At 33.9% G+C, this 22,597-nt stretch overlaps 1 protein-coding gene across 1 annotated transcript in view; it reads left to right on the plus strand.

The window, feature by feature from the left end:
- Positions 1–22,597, plus strand: part of SPDYE4 (speedy/RINGO cell cycle regulator family member E4) — a 50,550-nt gene that overhangs the window by 26,607 nt on the left and 1,346 nt on the right. The window contains exons 8-10 of the mRNA XM_074284808.1: positions 515–555; positions 3,102–3,241; positions 20,836–20,975. The gene's annotated coding sequence lies outside the window, so the exon portion shown is untranslated. The remainder of the gene's footprint in view (positions 1–514; positions 556–3,101; positions 3,242–20,835; positions 20,976–22,597) is intronic.

The following is a 22,597-nucleotide window of genomic DNA, read 5'->3' on the forward strand; positions in this document are numbered from 1 at the left end:
ACTTTTTAGTCCAATAGATTGATTCTGTATGTATAAAACCTCTCCAACAATATATATATATATATATATATATATATATATATAATTCATTTCTATTCCATTATCTTAGAGAAATTCCTGAGAACACTGAAAAGGCTTATGTGCCTTGTCCCTAAATAGTGTGTTAGTTTAGATTAGTGTGTTTCAAAACTAGGCATATAGCATGAGACTCGGTCAGGTTCCAGGGGTACAAAGATTAGACATAGTCCTTACCCTTAAGGAGCTTGTGTTTTAATAGGGCAGGGTGCCTGAGCATGACATTATCCTAGCAAAAAAAGGTTATTATTTCTTGGGCTTAAATGAGCCCATCTAATATGAGGTCAGTTAGTGATCATCCAAGCCTCAAGTACCACATGGTGAGATATACACTATGGATTTCTGGTAAGACTTGCACCATGAAAAGATATTGTCTTATTCTATAAATTCATTTCCTATGAAAAATTGAGTAATGTACCATTTTATCATTTTATTACAGATTTTATAAATTGGAGGAAACCTAAAACACGTAAAGCAGAGGTAAAAAAATGTACAGATTGGATTTTAAGTAAAATTTCCTGTTGGGATCATAAGATCTATAGCTGAAAAGGAGTTGAGGTCACCTGAGGTTTTGCTGGTCCCAGTTCTCCTGATCTTTCTGAGTGATCTTGTGAAAATTCATTCTCTATCTAGGCTTTGGTTTAGCCATTTGTAAAAGAAGGCTGTTGAATTGGATGATCTTTCAGATCCCCTTCAACTCTAAATCTTTTGTTGTATTTCTGAGATCTAATTTTGCTTCAATATTTTTGTCCTGTGTCTTATGGATCTTTTCCAGATTCTAGTGGTTTATGATTCCACCCCCACAAGTTATTTATTGATGAATATTTAATATTCATCCTGAATATTTCTTCCTGAAATATTAAATATTCTTCCTGAATATTTAATATTTGGCCCCACATAAAATAAGCAGGTTCTTAGAGAATTGTAGGAATTGTGTGAACTAAACTAATTCCATTTTGCAAAAGCATCACAACTCTTAATGAATGAATGTTGAATGAACGAGATAATGCATGACAGAACATTTGGTCAAATGACTTTTATTTCATATCATATATTAATGTGTATATATATATATATTTATTTATTAGAGAGTAAATTAGAACTCTGGGACACACTGTGTGAGAAGAGTTTCCTTTCTCAACATCTCTATGGACAAAATTAGCATGTACTAGATTATAGTTTTAGGTGAATTCAGAAAGGATCAAGTCATTGAACCCAGAGGGTAGTTATTGATAGATCACAATTTATTTTAGAGAAGTCTCTAGCCCTATACTGTTCAACTGTCAATGATTTGGATGGAGGAATATATATATATATATATATATATATATATATATATATATATATATATAGTGATTGTCATGTTCAAGAGATATGTGAAGCAGGGAATGACAGCTAACTTGATAACTGAGCACTATGGTATTATGAAAAAAAAATGAGACTTTGATTCAAATGATTGGGTTTGATTCCTCTCATTAATAGGCTCTGTGGCCTTGCAAACCTTAGTCTCTTAAATATCATTTTCATGATTTATAAACTGGGGCTAATTATATCCATATCATCAGTCTCAGAGGAATGTTCTATACATAGTGTTTTGTAAATCTTGATTTTCTATATAAAATAAGTTCTTCTGGATATTACTCAGCAGTCAACAAGCCATTGGCCAAATCTGGCTGCCTCTTGTTTCTATATACCCCATTTTAAGGCTATATAAAAACAACCAAGTCCTAAATTTGTTATTCAAGCCATGATTTGCTGACCCTGTTTATTGATAATGATGATGATATCTAAAGATATCAACAAGCCAGAATAAGGAGTAAAAATCAATAAGACAAAACTGAATAGTGATACATATCAAGTTCTACATTATAGGTAAAATGAATCAATTTTACAAGTGCTACCTATGGGAAAAGTAGTTTGGCAGCAGTTTGTGTTCCTAATAACTGGCCATTTTAGTGAGTCAAAAGTTTTAAGATGTATTGATTCAATTAGTATCACCAAAATTTTATAGTCCTAAAAGTTATTGTGATCTTTGCACAAGAAATAAGAATGACACTTCTTATACCCCCCACTACTCTCGAGAGATCATATCTGGAATATTGCACCCACATATGATCTCTATAACTTTGAAAAGACATTGATATATTAACCATATTTAAAATATGAGGAACAGTATTATGTAGAGAATTAGAAACCATGTCATAATCTGATTGGTTGATGAAAAATTTTGAACATGGAATGGCATGCCTTGTATGAGGGTTACAGAGGTGTGAGGTGAGGATAATTTTTTACTCCTGTTATTTTAAGTAATAGGACATAAAAGAGACGTTAGGTAAAAGAAAAGAAATCTTCAATTTGAGATTCTATTTTCACTGGTTAGATTTGTTGAAGATGAGTTTCCTATTAAATTATGATTTGGATTAGATGCCTGCTGAGCTTCCTTTCTGTTCTATGATTTTATTATTTGATGATTATTCCTTGTTTGAGACTGTAAAGGTTCACACTAAAATCAGTGGATCAGTTCTATAGGGAGGGAAATCTATGCTTAGTATAAAGAAAAGTAATTTCCTAATAACTGACCCTTTCCCAAAGTGGGATAAAGTCCTTTGAGAAGCTGGAGATTCCCATCAGAATAACTAAATGAAGGATGGATGACATCTTGTCATGAATTCAATTTTGAGTACCTTGTTAGGTTATAATGGTTTATATATCTTGTAAGATTTCTGCTATCTTTTAGAGTAAATTATTCTCCATAGTTTTAGCATGAGAAGTTTTACCATAGTCATGATATTGTAAACATTAGTTTAGGTCAGGGTGGAGGAAGTTTGGAAACCCAGATCTGGAGCTTCAACTCTAGTCAGTTCAAGCCTGAAGTTGAGACAACCTCAGGCTTTTTTGCCTATAGGTGGTTATGAAACCTTGGGAAGTGATCACCATTAATATTACTGCTCTCACAAGACTGTTCCTATGACCATAATAAGACTGATTATCTAATTTAAATTCTTATTTTAAAACTATCTTTACAGATTGACTGTTTATGGTTGCTACAAACAATCAAGAACAACATTCCAAGAATTTGGAAATATTGTGAATTTACATATGATCCACTATGTTCAAAAGACAAGGAAACTTTTGGGAACCAATGTCTCTACTGCCTAAAGTACAGGTAAAGAAATAACCAGATTTCTTTTTTCCCTCAATTTTTTGATATATTTTTTAAAAAATTTGGAAAATAAGACAAAAATGATTTTTTACTGATTTATCAGATTGCAAAAAAAAAAAAAAATCAAAGAACTAACACTGACTATCTCTGAAAAAAAATGACTACTCTCAATAGTATCAAATCTGTATTTAGGATATTTTATTTCAACATTCATACAATCAATATTTCTTAGGTGCCTACTATAGCACTTAGCAGTGGGTAGACTATTTGTGTGGAGAGTCTGTTTATTGTAGTAGAAAGAGCTCAAGATTTGGAGTTGGGAAGACAGAAAGATATTGAGCAAATTGTTCTCCACAAGGATTAATTTCCTCATCTATAAAATGGAGCAAAACTGAAGTTTCTTCTAACTCTAAATCTCATGCTTTTATGAACCAGACAGTATGGCATAATAGATAGCAATCTGGTCTAAGATTAAAGACCACCCAGGGTCATGTCCAGTTTCCAATATTTATTGACTCTATTACTGGGCAAGTCACTTAACTTTTTAATGATTTAGGTAACTTTGTGAGACTACAAGTTATAGACAAGATGAAGGTCTGTATTGATAGAGGGAATTCTAGAGGGAGTTCCCTGTACTAATAAAAGCACGAATTCAATTTCTATTACAATCCTTTAACTTCAGGAAGAGGATTATTTTAGATTAATATATTGAATTGAAAGTTCTTTATGATCAATAAATAATAAGTACATTGATCTGTATGCCTTATAGTCAGTTTTATGACTATAGAGATATGGTCTGCTCTAGACACTTTTTTTCTTCTTCTGTTACAAATGTCTGCGTATATTTTTCTCAACAAGGATACCATCAATACATTTGTAGATTCATCTTCATAAATATTTTGAATCTTTATAATGAATCTTAATAAATCAAGATGATGAAAAATGTATAAGGGTCTCATCCTTTAACTATTTATCCTTAAACTTCAGCATTTAATTATTCAAAGCAATAAACAAAATTATTAGCAAATTCACATTAAGGACTGAGTTGAAAAGATAGGCTATAGAGATAAAACTGTAACATTCTGACATATTAAAACAAAATATAAATGGTATTAATATTAAAAATGAGAACTAGCTCAACAATACAATGATCTATGACAATTCTGAAAGACTTACCACTGTTAAATAATGTCATCCATTTCCAGAAAAAGATCTGGTGGAGCCTGAATGAAGAGTGAAGATATTTTTCCTTTATTTTTTCATTTCAATTTTGTCAATTTTCTTTTAGTGAATGACCTAAATTGAAATGTGTTTTGTATGACTACGCTTTTTTAAATTCATTTTTTATTAAAGCTTTTTATTTTCAAAACATATGCATGGATAATTTTCAACATTCACTCTTGCAAAACCTGTGTTCCAAATTTTTTCCCCTCCTTTCCCCCTACCTTTTCCTCCCACCCTTTCCCCTAGATGGCAAATAATTCAATATATGTTACACATGTGCAATTCTTCTATACTAATTCCACAATTATTGTGCAATTCTTCTATACTAATTCCACAATTATTGTGCTGTACAAGAAAAATATGTCTACATTTTTATAGCATGTCAAATTGCTTGCCATTTCACAGAAAGGAAATGAGGGAGGGAGAAAATTTGAAACTCAAAATTTGAATAAAAAAAGTTAAAATTATTTTTATATATAATTGGGGAAAATCTTAATTTTTAAAAATAAAAGATAGGAACCCCCCTCAAAAGATGTTGACTTTGATTGTTGTGATTTCTTGAGAAAGCTTAAATGTAACTTTCCATTTAGTTTCTAGTTTCTCCCTTTTCTACTTCATCCTCTATACCCATGTCTAAGATTTTCTTTCAGAAGGAGCTTGACATCATCAGTTCCATCCTCAATGAACTTCAGAAGTTCTCTATGGCAACTATGATAAAATATTATTTCATCTTCACCCCATTTTTTAAACACATACTTTTAGTTTGTTTCATAGTGAATACTGTTAGTGCAATAGTACTTTGTAGTAGTAAATGAATTATAAATTTGTAAATTAAAAAACAAAATAAAATAGTTCACTGTCTTCAATGAAATATGTCTAAAACTGATTTCTTATTCTCACAGAGGAGATCCTCTTGCCCTCCAAATATTCAAATTCTCTATCCTATATCTAAATAATCACTTACAGAATATTAGAATTATAAGGGACCTGAAAATATGATATAACAGGAAGTAGAATATTAACTCTTGAAGAAGTCCTTCTTTGTCTTATTTATAATGGAGCCTTATGTCATTCTACAGTGGTGGAGAATTCACTCTTTCATAAATCAGGAAATTACATTGTTGTTTATCTCCAATGGTCATGAAATTTTTTCCTTCTCTTTTCTTTTTCTCTCGTCTTTCTTCTCTTTCTCCCTCCCTCTTTCCTTTTCGTTCTCCCCAGTCCTTTGTTTCTTCCCCTTACTGTCTTTTTCTCCCCATTTTCTTTCTTTCTATCTTTCTTTTTTTCTCTAAAGTTCTTTTTAGTTCTAACTTTTGGATTTTATGGTCCTATGGCCCTATGTCTCCCTCAATTTTAAAAGTATGTAAGAGTATAACATTAGCATTGTTTGAGTTAAAAAATGTTTACAACTTGAAATTATAACACTGGATTTACCGTCATTTCTGTCTCTTTTTCCTTAGAAATTCCACATTAAAAATTCATAAACTCGATTTTGGTGAATGCTGACATTTTTGGGTTCCCATATGATGACATCTGTCTTCAAACCATCACTCTTGAATGGTCCTAAAGATAACTATTCTTCTCTACTTTTGCTCAAAAAGTTCTTTATGACTGCAAATTATTAATTGAAAATTTCTATTGAGATATTCTTTTTAGAAGAGGGGCCATTAAAGCATTTCCCAATTTCCCATTCCCTATCAGCTGCAGAAAAACCTTTATAATAAAGTCTAATTGTCTTGATGATTCTGGTCTTTTAATCACTCAAAGAAATATAGGCTCAATTAGAATTGCAACTCAGTCAAGGTGAGATCAAGGGTTCATAAAATATAGACAGGAGGTTTATTCCATTCTTACCTACCATGTTTCTTAAGATTGCACCCAGGTTCCCAGGTTACATGTTCCTTATATGTATGTCATCATATATGTAAAATATGAGGCTGCAATTCTCACTTTTGTACACAGACATTCTTGAATTCCTCTTCTATATAACTATCATTTTTAGAATGATAACAAGGGTTGGATTATAGGATTTTTTTGCCCTAAAGTACTAAAGAAAAAGAGGCCTGACACTACTTGAAATTTTTTTTACAAGTAGAAACAACAGAACTTAGTCCTCCCTTGTTCTTCTGCTCTCATTTTAAAGACACTTCATCCGAAGTTCTCTGTCTACCATGAGATAATATCCTTGTTATTCAAATAAGGAGGATTTCTTTTTGTTCAATATTTTCCTAGTAACATATAATCAAGATAAATATTAAGAATTTGCTACAATCCAGGTACTGAGCTAAGTGCTAGTGGATACAAAGTAAGGCAAAGTATGGCACTATACTGGCCCTGTTCTTCAGGACCTTATAATTCAATGTAAAAAGACAACATAGAGCTATTTATTAATATGATCCTTTGAGGGTAATCTCAGAGGAAAGGCACTAAGATTAAGGATATTTTGAAAAGTTCCTTGCAAAATATAGGCAGGGAGGGAATTAGCTTTTACAAAGCACCTCCTATGTTCTAGGCACTGTGCTAAGTACTTTTTGAAAACAATTTTTTTTATTTATCTTCATAAATGTGTCAAGTATATGCTATCATTATCTTCATTTTATAGTTGAAAAAACTGAGTCAAAAAATGTTTAAGTGACTTGCTCAGAGTCATTTAGTTAATGTCTGAGCCTCAATTTAAATTCAGGTGTTTTTGATTCCAGAGACACACTCTCCACTTCCCCCCTAGATTCTTTAGCTGAGACTTGAAGGAAGCCAGGGAATCCAGGAAGTCGAGATAAGGAGAGAAATCCAGTCATGGAGGATAGTCAGCAAAAATGCTCAGAGTTAGCAGATGAAGTATCTTGTGCAAGGAAGAGCTAGGGGACATTTTCTGTGTTGCAGAATACATGGAGGGGAACAAAGTGCAGGATGGGAAGGATAGAAAGGAGCTAGGCTATTAAAGGCTTTAAAATAGAAGTAGAGGGGGGGGGGCACATAGGTAATGCAATGGATAAAGTACCAGCCCTGAAATCAGGAGGACCTGAGTTCAAATGTGACCTCAGACACTTAACATTTCCTAGCTATATGATCCTGGGCAAGTCATTTAACCCCAATTGCCTCAGGGAAAAAAAAATCTAAAGAGAGGATTTTGAATATAATCCTAGAACTATAATCCTTAATTAGCACAAAAGTTAACTAAGTAGAGTGTCCCTTGGTCAGACATATGCTTTAAGAAGTTAATTAGTAATCAATTATTGCCAATGAATGTATTATGGTCTGATTAATTCAACTGAACAATAAGGCTTATCTTTCACATTTTCAATTACCTCTAAAAGTATTACTCTAATGTTCTCCAAAGGGAAATCAATATGGCAAGAGCAGCTACTCTAAATGACTTTGGGAATCCCCAAAATCCTTAGTACATATTCTCTGATCTTGCCTAAAATCAACAAAAAACAAAGGCAAAAAGGTACAAAATCATTGAGGGGGGAACCTGAATAAGGCTACCTGGTTAAGTCCATGCTTTTTGTGAAACCAGTGGTGGAAGACCTGAGAGTGCCATTATCAACCATGCATGGGAAGATCAAAGCAGAAGTCATACTCTCTGTCACCAGGATAATACTTTGGATCCACAACATGCCTGAAAGCCATAGCCATAGAATTAGTCATCCTTCAAAAGCCCAAACACTGAGCTGCCATATGCTTAGAGACCCTGGAATTTTCCCCAAAAGTGCTGGTTATGTTGTCACTGGGATGGCCCCAATAGGGAGAAACAGAAAGACGGATCCAGAAAAAATTAGTCATGAATTCAAAGAGGCTCATTCATGGTTGGAAGAAATCTTAGCACATTTCTACTTTTCCATCAGAGTTAGGAGTCCCTTGTATTACAGCATTAAGCAGTGTTGGATCTGACTTTTCATGGATTACTCCATTCATAAGGAATTTCTGCCTCACATTTTTACTGTCAACTGTACTTTTTGGGAAATTCTTAAGTGTAGTACCAAATTATGTCTCTTAGAAATTTCTACCAATTGGTCCCAATTCTACCTTCTGAAGACAAACAAAATAAATTTAACTCCTTTATTTTATAGTAGCTTTTCAAATACTTAGATGAGATTATGTCCATCAAAATTCTGTTTTCCAAGAGAAGTATCTCTTAGATCCTTTACCTGCATAAGAAATGATCTCCAGACCTTTCACTATACTAGTTCCCCTGCTCCAGATGTTCCTTGGGCTTAGCAAAGACTTTTCTAAAAATAAATTGATCACTTCAGATGTCATTGGCACATAACTGATATCTGCATTATGATGTGATTCCTAGTCACCAGAAAACCAAATTTCATTAATCAAGTAGGACTCTATCCTGTGTTGGGCTGGATTGGAGAGAGGAAAAATTACTAAGAAAAAGAGGCTTGCTTCAAGGATCTGCCTCTCCCTGTTAAGTATTTGTCAGTAACTTCTGGAAATTTATCTTCAATTTTTACCATGGGTGGCCAATTTCAACGAAAAATACATGGGATTTAATTCCCCTCAGGCCATATTATCATTGGTCAATCTATGATACTTTCCATTAATCTCTCTATTTCTGCTGTTTTCCTCTTCTTGGGTTCTATATGTAGTTTTTTCCCCAATTATGACATCATTTTGTGAAATTTAGAACTGGGCTCATTCTTCATAATTATTTGCTCTATTGAATTTATATTATCTTTGCATGAGGACAAAATATTCTGTTGAGTGAAATGAGCAGAGCCAGGAGATCATTATATACTTCAACAACAATATTATATGATGATCAATTCTGATGGATGTGGCGCTCTTCAACAATGAGATGGAACAAATCAGTTCCAATAGAATAGTAATGAATTGAACCAGTTACACCCATCGAAAGAACTCAGGGAACTCACAGAATTCCCAATCCCTTTATTTTTGTCCGCCTGCATTTTTTATTTCCTTCACAGGTTAATTGTATACTGTTTTAAAGTCCGATTCTTCTTGTGCAGCAAAATAACTGTATAAATATGTATACATATATTGTATTTAACATATACTTTAACATATTTAACATGTATTGGTCTACTTGCCATCTGGGAGAGAGGGTGGGGGGAAAGAGGGGGGAAATTGGAACAAAAGGTTTGCAACTGTCAATGCTGAAAAATTACCCATGCATATATCTTGTAAATAAAAAGCTATACTAAAAAAAATAAAAGAACATCCTGGATAGAAAATACAATCTCCCTATTGCTGAACAAGGCTTTCTTATGTCCCTTAATCTTTGTTTTGTCTGAATTCTCAGAGGATTGATGTTCTTAGTCATAGGTGGGAACTTCTTGTTTATCAGAATTTGTAGGAATAAAATAGTGCTCTCCATTACTTGGCCTAAGATGTTCCTGTCAATATTGGGACCCTCAAAGTTTGCATTAGGAAACTATTGGTGAAGATTCTCATTATTCTGTGCATTACCCAATCAAACTCATACTAAACAATTGTGGGGTCAGCCAGTAAAATTCATTCAAACTTTATTAAAGTCCCTAGTTTATGCAGGGCCCAGTGCTTTGAGTTGGAAGAGATAGAAAGTTCATCTGAAACATGATCCCTGCCCTCAAGGAGCTAAAGTTTCAGTTGGGTGCTAGAAAACCTTTAATATGGAATAATATTCTATAAGAGCATTTTTTTTTTACTTCACTACAGTAATTTCATTTGCTTTTTGCATATAAACTCAGTACATAAATGCAGCTAATTTTTTTTCCAATTTTTTAGAGAGATACCTGGGGTATTGAGAGGAATTGAATGACTTGCTTTTGGGCACACAACTGATATGCTTTAGAGACAGGCATATAGAAAATATCCTTTATGTGCCAGAGCAGTATCAGTTCCTAGAGATACAAAGATAAATATGAAACAATCTCTGGCTTCAAGGAATCCTTGTGTTGTACTATGAGAATGGATTTTAATATTGGAAAAATAAACTATTTCCTTAGCTTAAATGAGGCTATGCTATAAATATGAAGCCAGTTTGTTATGGAGATCCCAGCATTTGGGAGCATCAAAAGAAGCTTCATATAGAGGTAGTACTTGGGATGAGAGAAATATGCAGAGGGGTTAATGAGAAGATAATAGAAACCAAAATGCTGAGAACAACAGAAATAAGGAGATCCACCAAGGAAATTGGAGTGAAGAGATTGGAGGCATTTTTGAACAAGGGTGAAGAGAAATAAATAATGACAAAAAAGTAAAGGGGACTTTAAAGTTAGGAGGCAGAAAGAGGTGAAGAAAATCTTTGAAGTCAAAGAAGACAACCTATGGTGACAGGATCAGCTTACAAAACTTGAAAGGCATGGTAGTAGAGAACAGTGATGAATCAAGTTTTCATCTATGTACAGAAGTAAAGTATTCTACAATGTGTTAAGGATATTTTCTTCAGCTAGTGGATTTCTTGGGATAACAATTTAGTTAGGCAATGGAATTACTCTCTGTAATTCTGCCACAGGACCCTTCTAGCTTTTTATCTCATCTTACTTCCTAGCTTGAACTTGTCTTAGATCTTCCTATTCCTCCTCTCCTTCTAGTTCAATAACTACTTTTTCAATTTTCTCCATGACAGAAGCTACTTCAGGTTTCTCAGATATTCCTAATCTAGGAAGAAATTATCTACTTCCACATCTTCATCCCCTCGGACTACTTGCTTCCATTTCTTCAGCTCCCATTACTTTTCAATTTTTTTCCTCCTCAGCTATTCCCACCTTTTCATCTTATTTTATTTTATTCTCCCCATTTCATCACTCCTTCTATTTCTTCAAGCCCCTTTCATCTTTTTAAGTTCTTTCTTCTCATATTCTCCCACCTGTTCAACTATACCCATTAACTGTGTCAGCCTTTTTAGCCTCCCCAATATCTTAAAAGGAAATTGAGTAAGGTCTCAAAAAGACTACAGATAAGCTAATGTCAACTTGAATTGGAGAATCAAAAATAATATTGAAATTGAAGTACAAATTGATTGATCCTGGCCAGAACCTTCTTCTCTTTTTGGAATATCAAGAATCTCCCATTTGAATGGAAAAGAGAAGTAATGTTTTTCTAATAGGTAGAAGGCAATGAAAATAAGGAGAGAGTAAGAAAAAGGAAGAGTGACAGAAAGATAAAGAGATTCAAAGACAGAAAGAGAGGTAGAGACAGAGGGACAATATAATGTTCTCTTCTCTAAAGTATAATGTTCTCTGGGAGAAGGTTTTTTGGGGAGCTTCTGGAGGCAGCCTTAGTTTCAGTTCAGTGTAATAACCCTGAATGCAGCCAGTAATTAAAGTCCAAATCCTTTATTGTCTCTTATAAAATCTTATCTCCTTCACTTGGAGCTTGGCTAGTTTTCTCCAGGCCTTCCGGATCTTGGTTTCAGTGTTCTCCTGCCACCACTTCTCTGTCTTCCTTCTTTCTACCTGACTTGTGAACTCCTCGACTTGTAAATCCAGGCTCTGAATCTCCCGAAGTCCTCAGCCAGTACAAAGGTGTAAGTTGGAATGATCTGACTCCGTCTCCAAGAGAGTGGGATTGTGGGTCTCTGTGGGCTTATGAAAGCTCTTCCTTATATATGCTCTTTTAAAGGTGTGACTCTTGTGGAATTCTAGTAAGTACATTACTGAACTAGAGAACTGTTAAGTACCATGCTAAATTAGCTACTTATTGTCTCTATCCATTCCAGTGACTTAACACTTTGTAAGAAATCTAACAGGACAAAGTCATATAGAAAAGAGATATAAAGAGAAAGAGCCAAATGGTGAGGGAGAGAGACAAAGAAAATCAGCAAAAGAAAGATAAAAGTCAGAGAGTAAGAAATCAATAAGAACATACTCAAATGCTTCAGATTTGGAAGGGACCTTAAAAATTATGTATTCTAGAACTCTGCCCAGGATAGATGTCCCATGTATTATATAATACCAAGAAGTAGTCGTCCTGCCTTTTCAAGAATACCTGTATTCACAAAAAGTCCACTGCTTCACATAGCAGCCCATGCTACTGTAAACTGACTATAATTTTTTGGAAGTTCTTAAGTCTAGTACTAAATGCTACCTTTTAGAAATTTCTATCCATTAGTCTGAATTCTACCTTTTGGAGACAAGCAGAATAAACTTAATTGCAATATGCTACCATAGCCCTTTAATAACTAATGAGATTATTATTTCATCAAAGTTTTGTTTTCTAAGCTAAACATCCCATCCAACCAACCTGATTTCCCTTAGATGTTCCTCAGCTTAACAGAGACATTACTAAAAATAAATAGAACACTTTAGATGTGGTCTGATGAGGGCAGAGGAAAGCAAAGCTCCTATCCTCTTAATTCTCAATTTTAGATTTCTATTAACCACTTCCTGTGGTTGGTATGCAGCCCACACCTCTGTTACTCTTAATCACTGTAACACCAAAGAGTATGATCAATCAGATAGGATTTGTCCCCTGGGAGAGTGGAAGTCAATGATGCCTAAGAAGCATATTGATCCATCTTCCTAGAATAGCTTCTCCAAACAGGTATTTCTCAGTATCCCTTGGAGACTTAAATTCAGTTTGTATCTAATGGATGGCAAATAGATAGCTGGAAAAACTTAAGGGATTAAATAAGTTCCCTTAGACCACACTGACTTTTGGCCAGTTATCTGTTAACATATGAAGCCCTCTGATAGTCCCAAATAAAAGTTTAATGGTTATTTCTTTGGTTTATGTGGCTTCTTTTGCATTGACAATGCAATTAATCTATGAAATTTAGAAACCTGGATTCAATGTTAATAAGTAGTCACTTCTCTAAGTGCTCTTTACTGGCTTTGCATAGGGACAACATGTTCTGTACACATAGTTCTAATCTTCAGCAGCTTGCATTTAATGTCCCGTGTCAACTGATATCAAAGGACATTTTGATGGCAATATCATTAGCAGGACAACCTAGGTAAAAAGAGCCCAGGAGGTAAGGAAGAAAAGGAAGCTGCATAGAAGCAGAACATTCTGGAGAGAAAATATGGCCTTTTCCCTGCTGTTGAATAAGACTTTTTTGGGCCTCTTTATCATTGTATTGCTTGGGTTCTCAGGTAAGGAATATTCTTAGTGATAGGTGGGGAACTTGTAATTTGCCAGAACTGGAAGAAAACAGTGCCCTGTATTCCATGGCCTGGACTGTTCTTATCACTCTTGGGATCCCCAAGCACATATTAGGAAGTGATTTATTTCTATGCTGGTTGTAATGTGTATATCCCCATCAAAACCTGTACTGAAAAATTGGGCTGTTAACCAATCAACTATTCTAGGTGTAACTTTGATATTTGTCTGCCCTGAAACTCCTTGAATTTAGTATTCTGTGCATTTCAACTAGAAAAAATATTTTAGTACTTGATGTTTACTAGGCTTTCATGGAACTTCATTGTTGTCTTGTTTGAGTGGTAGAAAGGTGAAGATTCCTGGGTACTAGCTTCCTGCTCTCATCCCTACTGCTATTGCATTTAGTCTTGGGCAGCCCTTCCCCAGTGTAAACTGTAGAAAAGGAATGACAGATTGAAGTTTCTATAGGACAATGTGGCTGTAGCATATAATGAAGAGACATAGATTGGCTGGAATGCTCAACAAGAGGAGCAGCCTTGATAAGAGGAGGAAGAGTGGGAAGAGCAGCAATGGCAGAAGCCCAAGTGCAGGATGTGGTGGCACTGGCAGGGGACCCAGGACTCCTGATATGCTTAAGCCCCAGGTAGCTCCCAGAACTCTGGGAAGCAGCCATAGCTTCTGATTCCACATCCAGGCCTCCATTCCTATCCTAAGGAAACTTGGATAAGCTTAAGAAGAGTATGAATGTCATAGTTTCTCTCAGAAAGTGAATTAGGTAAAAAAAGGAGTCTGACTGGGTGGGCTGAGCTGAGCTGACTTGTTTCTTCACAGCTGGCAGCCCTACTTGTCCCTTTACAGACTGGAGATATTCTTTTTTGGGAAAAAGTCTCTCAGTGCTACTCTTTTGCCACTCTTTGTGCTTTCTGGACTCAATTAGCAATAAATACTAAGTTATTTTGATGCTTTGAGAAGAAGCTTAAATAAACTGTTGTCCCTTCCTTCCTGGAATTTCTGTATGTATAAAACCCCTCCACTAGTAAACATAAGTAATTAATGTCTGTTCCATAGAGTTAGAGAGTTTCCTGACAAGACTGAAAATAATTAAGTGCCTTGCCCCTTTAGACTTAGACATATAGCAAGTGCCCCTTAATTGTGAAGGCTGTGTCAAGTCCTGGGGGTACAAAGATTAGGATTAAGGACTGTATGTTCTAACAGGGAAGGAGGCCTGAGCAAAAAACAGTTGATGATTTCTTGGGCTTCAATGAGCCATATAATAAATACCTGGCCAGTAAATTAACATTCAGGCTTCAGTATCACATGGTTACAAATACTCTATGGATTTCTGGTAGGGCTTGTACAATGAGAAGATATTGTCTTATTCTATAAATTAATTTCCTTTGAAGTATTCTTTAATGTATCTTTTTATCCTTTGGTTTCAGATGTTTTATGTGGGAAGAAGCTTAATGCTTATAAACCGGTAAGAAATGCATAAATTGGGTTTTAGGTCAACTTTCCTATTGGGATTGTATGATCTATAGCTGTAAAGGAGTTTAGGGGTCACCTAGTACAACATTCCCAGTTTACAGATGAGGAAACTGAGGCTCACATACCTCAAGGGACTTGTTCACAGTCATATAAAGGTAATTATGAACATTAGAATGAAAATCCAGGTTCTTTGACACCAATCCCAGTGTTCCTTTCATGATATCATATTAGTCCAGTATCAATCTCATGGAGATTAAATCTGAAGGGAGAAGCCAATACGTCTTTGCAGTTCATTTGAGTGCAAAACAGTCTAATCTGATCCAGCAAAACTGATTATAAAACTGATTATATACTTCAGAATAAAAAGTGGTCATTCAATAAAATAGAGGATTTTCAAACAATCATCATGAAAAGGCCAGAGTTGAATGTAAAGTGTGTTTTTAAAATACAGGACTCTGGAGAAGCATAAGGAGATAGCCAGGAAAGGGTTATCATAAAGGGCTCTTAAAGAATTGTGGGATTTGTATGAACCAAACTAACTTCATTTTGCAAAACCACCACAGTTCTGTTCTCCCTTCTTTTAGCCTACCCCTTTTCTTTCCCCTTTTCCCTCCTACTTCCTTATAGGGTAAGAAAAGTTTCTCTGTGAAGCTAAATATGTCTGCTACTCTCTCTTTGAGACATATTTGATAATACTAAGATCCACACAATGTTCATCTCCCTCCCTTCTTTTCCTCAATTGTGTTGGTCTTTTTTGCTTCTTTATTAGATGTAATTCATCCCATTTTAATTGAGACAAATTTGACAATACTAAGATTCACACAATGTTCATCTCCCTCCCTTCTTTTCCTCAATTGTGTTGGTCTTTTTTGCTTCTTTATTAGATGTAATTCATCCCATTTTAATTCCATTTCCCTTTTCTTCTAGTGGAATCCATATTCTTCCTCTAGTTTCTTTTTTATATTATCACAATAAAAATCAAATTATATCTGTATTCTCTAAGTATACTCATAATAGAGATACAAATCTCGAAAGTTAAATGTATCATTTTCCCATATAAGGATATAAGCTTTTTAACTTTTAAAAGAAAGTTAATTTTTTCTTTCCTTTTTACCTTTATATGATTCTCTTGAGTTCTGTATTTGAAGATCAAATTTTCTGTTCAACTCTGATCTTTTCATCAAAAAAAAAAATGAAAATCCCTTATTTTAATGAATGTCCATCTTTTTCCCTGAAAGATAATGCTTAATTTTGCTTGATAGTTGATTCTTGGCTGCAGTCCAATTTCCTTTGCCTTTCTTAATATCAGATTCCAGGCCTTTCAATCCTTTCAATCCTGCTAGATTCTGGGTAATCTTAATTATGACTCCTCAATATTTGAATTGTTTCCTTCTAGCTGTTTGCAATATTTTCTCCTTGATTTTATAATTCTGAAATTTAGCTATGATGTTCCTTGGAGTTTTCATTTTGGGGTTTCTTTCAGGAGGTGATGGGTGAATTCTTTTGATGATTATTTTACCCTCTGATTCTCGGACATCAGAGCAGTTTTCCTTGATGATTTCCTAAAAGATAATGTCTGGGCTCCTTTTTTCATCATGGTTTTCAGAAATTCCAATAATTATTTTTTTCTTTTCTTTTTTTATTATAGGTTTTTATTTACAAGATATATACATGGGTAATTTTTCAGCATTGACAATGGCAAAACCTTTTGTTCCAAGTTTTCCCTTCCTTTCCCCACTCCCTCCCCCGGATGGCAGGTAGACCAATACGTGTTAAATATGTTAAGGCATATGTTAAACACAATATATATATATATATATATATATATATATATATATATATATATATATATATATATATATATATATATATATATATATATAAATATAAATATATATACATATCCATACAGGTATTTTGCTGCACAAGAAGGATCAGATTTTGAAATAGTGTACAATTAACCTGTGAAGGAAATAAAAAATGAAAGTAGACAAAAACAGAGAGATTGGAATTGCTATGTAGTGGTTCACACTCATTTCCTAGAGTTCTTTCACTGGGTATAGCTGGTTCTATTCATTATTGAAGAAATCAAACTGATTTGGTTCAACTCATTGTTGAAGAGAGCCACGTTCATCAGAATTGATCATCAGATATTATTGTTGTTGATGTATATAATGATCTCCTGGTCCTGTTCTTTTCACTTAGCATCAGTTCATATAAGTCTCTCCAGGCCTTTCTGAAATCATCCTGTTGGTCATTTCTTATAGAACAATAATATTCCATAACATTCATATATTATAATTTATTCAGCCATTCTCCAATTTATGGGCATCCACTCAGTTTCCAGTTTCTAGCCACTATAAGTAGGGCTGCCACAAATGTTTTTGCACATACAGGTCCTTTTCCCTTCTTTAAGATTTCCTTGGGATAGAAATCCAGTAGTAACACTGCTGGATCAAAGGGTATGCACAGTTTGATAACTTTTTGAGCATAGTTCCAAATTGCTCTCCAGAATGGCTGGATGTATCCACCAATGATGTATCAGTGTCCCAGTTTTCCCACATCTCCTCCAACATTCACCATTATCTTTTTCTATCATCCTAGCCAATTTGAGAGGTGTGTAGTGGTATCAAAGAGTTGTCTTGATTTGTATTTCTCTGATTAATAATAGAAGTCCAATAATTCTTAGATTGTCTTTCCTAGATCTACTTTCCAGATCAGTTTTTCCAATGAGATATTATACATTTTCTTTGATCTTTTCATTTTTTTGGTTTTGTTTGACTGATTTTTGAAGTCTTGTTGAGTCATTCACTTTCATTTGTTCAATTCTAATTTTTAGTGAATTATTTAGCTTTTTTATCTCCCTTTGTATTTGGCCAATTGAACTTTTAAATGAGGTATTTTGTTGATTGGATTTTTTTCCCCATTTCTGTTTTTCAACAAATTGTTTTCTTTTTCAAATCTATTTTGTAAGGAATTACATGATTTTTTGATTTCACTAAATCTATTTTTAAGAAGGTTTCTTCAGATAATTTCTGTGTTTCCTTTTTCAAACTCTTGCAAATTTCTCATTTCCTTTCCCCATTTTTCTTCTAACTCTCTTATAAGACCTTTTTTGAATTCTTCCAAAAGACCTATATGAGATTGGGATCAACTTATATCATCCTTTCAGGCTTCATTAGTAGATGGTTTGCCTTTAGGATTCTCAGGATTAAGATCTGTTCTCTTTCTCCATAAAAGTTATCTATGGTCAGAGTTCTTTTTACTTTTTTGCTCATTTTTAAAATGTTGACGTCTTCTCTGGGCAAAGGAGTGATTGTTTCAAGCTTTCTTTATAGGCAATGCTACCCTGGGCTGGTGCTGCTGACTTTCTTCCTGTCCTGAGTGGGTGTGGCCAAATCCCATGTTATTCCAGGGTTTAGATGTTCACTACTTGCCTTTTGTATTTGTGTATATGTCTTACAACTAATCTGCTGTTCCACTGGCTTGTAACCAATGCTGCTGATTTTGGCTAAAAGCCTCCTAGTAGATTCCCCAGCCTGTGGATGGCACACCATCTTGTTACACTCCAAATATTTGTGGTTTCTGTCATTTCAAAACCAGTTCAGAGGCTTAATCTGGTGTTGATCTGAGGGCCGCCAGGAAGAGCTCAGATAAAAAAAGCTGTCTACTCTCTACCATCTTGGTTCCACCACCATTGCAGTTGTTAATGAATGTGTATTAAATGAATGAGGTGCAATGCATGAGGATGATCAGCCAAATGACTTTTATTCCACATCTTAAAATATATGTATTTTTTTGTTTGAGGAAAAAATTGGAGCTCTGGGACACACTCTGTGAGAAAACTTTTCTTTTTTTTTTAAATTTTATTTATAAATGTTTTTTGATAGTATATATGCATGAGTAATTTTTTTAAAATAACATTATCCCTTGTATTCATTTTTCCAAATTATCCCCTCCCTCCCTCTACTCCCTCCCCTTGATGACAGGCAATTGAGAAAACTTTTCTATCTGTACATGTTCTATAACACATGAAGGAGAGTTAGTTGGCATATTGGGTGAATACCAGTTGCCTTGTAGATCAGGTGTCAATAATTTCTAATTGCACTATTATTTAATATCAAAGGGATGGTTGGTGAACCCTTACCTAGGAAAACAGCAATCAATATAAGTCAACATGGTTTAATTGAGAACAAGTCAAATAACACTAACTTCATTTTCTTTTTCAACAGGCCTCCTAGAAATGAATTGCAGAAGAATATCATAAGCATACTTATAATAACCAAATATATAATTATAGATGATATATATGTGTATAATATATCATCTATAATTATATATTTTATATATTATATATAATATAATAACCATATATATAATAACCAAATGAAGCATAACATATTGTCATGATTCAATTGTGAGTACCTTGCTTAAGTATATAATGATTTATATACCTCATAAGTCTCCTCCTATCTTTCAGAGTCAATTATTCTCTATAGGTTTAGCATCAGAAGGATGGTAAGTTTGTTCTCTAGGGTATAGTAATGATAATGTAAGCCTCAATTGTTGTTGTTGTTGTCCTTTGTTCTCAACAAGACATCAGGGAGGTAATGCCATGACATGCAAGTGAATTGGACTTAAATGAGGGAGGGATGTGCAAGGTCATCTGCCTTACTTTTCCCTTCAGAACCAATTGGGTCAAGTGGCAAAATATAGATCAAGTCGATTGGAGATGACCCTGCATGCAATGATAGATCTTGGCCTTTTAAAACTAAGGTCTTCAACAGATCTCAGTTTGACTGAGGCTGCACCCATTCAGGCATAAAGGCTGGGTAGCAATTGGCATCATCCTGCACATGTTGAATCTCTCAGTTGTTGAGTAGACTCCTCTTGTCTCCTAGTAACAGTTTGGATGAACTTGTGAGTCAATGAGCACCAAGTTATTCTGATCAGTCTTTGATAACTGGAATTCTTGTGTAGGGATACCCACCTACACCACACTACCCAAGTCATTTTCTGAGTCTAGCAAGGCTTGTCTGAATTTTGATTCCAAAAATTCTTTCTTGTCAGCACCTGTATTTTCTTTGTACAGAAATGTGAAATTCTTAATGTTGGATCTTCTTCCACAATCTACCTCTCACTTAATACATAAATCTTGGGAGACTACCTAAGGACATCAATGTAAAGTGACTTGTTCATAGTTATGTAAATAGTTAATGTTAGAGATATAACTTAACCCAGAAAATTCTGACACTAAGTTTGATACTCATAGGATTATTAGTTTAAAGAAGAGACCTTAGAAGCCATTAAATCTTCAATCTGTCTCAGTTTGACTAAGGTTGCACCTATTTGGTGATTAAGGCTAGGTAGCAAATGAGGTACAGAATCTCCTTTTTCACTAGTCCAAAAACTAAACCAAACCAAAACAAAACCTAAATAAATGAGTGAATGAGTCTGGCTAGGGAAGATCATCAGGGCTTCTGGTCAAAGCAGAAATGACTGCTATTTACATTGAATCTGAGTCTATCAGGACTCAAACAATGACGAAGTGGGACTTGGTTTAGGACTTATTATTGGCCAATGAGAAATTTTTTATTTTTAATTTAAGCCAAATAACTGTTACTTAAGGATAGGATGGTAGAAGTTTGGAAACCCAGTTTGGAACCTGAAGTTCAGACAATCCCAGACTTTCTTTGCCTAAAGGTGGTTTTGAAGGCTAAGATAGTAATTATTATTAAACCTGTTGTTCTGACAAGCCTACTCTCCTATGACTATAGAACTTGCAATTTGATTTACACTGTTTTTTGTTTTTGGTTTTTCAATTTTTTTTACAGGTTGATTGTCCTTGGATACTACTAGCATTAGATAAGAAAAACAAGAGAATCCTGCATTACTGTTTATCTGGACTTGATATAGTATGTTCAGTTGACAATGAAAATTTTGTGAACAAGTGTGAATTTTGCATAAAAAAGGGGTAAGGAAGGAATCATATTTTTTCCCTTCTTAATCTTTTGATATGATTCAAAGAAACTCAGAAAGTAAGATGAAGAAATGGATTTTGCTTATTTATCAGATTGCAAAGAAAAATCTAAAAACCTAGATATTCTGACTATTCTCTGAAAAAACAATGACAGCTTTCAACAGTATCAGTCTTACATTTGGGATATTTAATTTCAAAATTTATACAATTTGTTTCTTAGCTGCCTATTATTTGTGATGGACAGAAATCTTTTTGTGGGGAGGCTATTTATTGCAGTCAAAAGAACCAAAGATGTGGAGTTGGATAAATAGAAAGATATTAAGCAAATTGTTCCCCACAGGGATTAGATTAGTTTCTTCATATATGAAATGGAACAAAACTGAAGCTCCTTCTAACTCTAAATCTCATGATTTTATGAATCATACAGTGGGGAATAATAGATAACAATCTAGTCTAAAATCAAGGAAGACCTGGGGTTGTCTATTTTCTTTCTGATACTTACTCTGTGACTAGGTAAGCCACTTGCTCTAGTTAATTAACATTGTGAGACTACAAGTTGTAGACCTGCACTGGTAGAGGGAATTCCTTATATTAAAAGAATTACAAATGCTGTCTCTATCAGCACTCAACTTCAGGGAGAAACTTGTTCTATATTAACATTTTGAAGTGAAAATTCTTTATGATCAACAAACAATAAATACAATGGTCTGCATGTCTTGTAGTCAGTTTTATAACTATAGAGTTATGCTTGCATATATTTTTCTCAGGAAGGAGGCCCTCAATACATATTTAGATTCATCTTTATAAAGATTTGGAATCTTAATAAATTAAGATAATGAAGAATGTATAAGGGCCTAATCCTTTAATCTTCAACTTCTTTAATCTTTTTTCTTCAACTTCAATCTTTAACTATTTAAAGCAATGATCAAAATCAATACCAAATTAAAATCTAAGATTAAGGGGGAAAGATTGACTCTAAAATTAAAAGTACTTAATATTCTGACTTAAGCCAAGTATTGATGTCAAAAAATGAGAAATAGTTCAACATTACAATGATCTAAGACAATTCTGAAGGACTTGTGATGAAAAACATCATTCACATCCAGAAAAAGAATTGGTGGATCCTTAATGCAAATTGAAAATAATTTTTCTTTACTTTTTTATTTTATTTTATTTTTCTTTCAGAGAAAGACTTAAAAGACTTAAAAGAAATATCTTTTGCATGAGTACTTCTTTATAATTTATGTCAAATTGCTTTGAAAGTCCAAATTTGAAAAAAAAAGTTAAAATTATTTTATATGTAATTGGGGAATATTAAAATATTGTTTTTTAAAATAAGAAATAGAAAAAATGAAGATGTTGATGCTGATTGTTGTGATTTCTTAAGAAATCTTAATTGATACAATACAGTAGCCTTCCATTTAGTTTCTAGTTTCTCCTCTCTATCTCATTCTTTATATTTATGACTAAGGTGTTCCTGCAGAAGAAGCTTGACATTATCAATCTCATCCTCAATAAACTTCAGAGACTTTCTATGGCTGCGAGAATAAAATATTATTTTATCTTTATGTCACCCTTTTCAACACATAATTTTAGTTTTTTTTTTTTTAATATGT

This window comes from Sminthopsis crassicaudata, chromosome 2 (assembly GCF_048593235.1).
Source record: "Sminthopsis crassicaudata isolate SCR6 chromosome 2, ASM4859323v1, whole genome shotgun sequence".
NCBI lineage: Eukaryota > Metazoa > Chordata > Mammalia > Dasyuromorphia > Dasyuridae > Sminthopsis > Sminthopsis crassicaudata.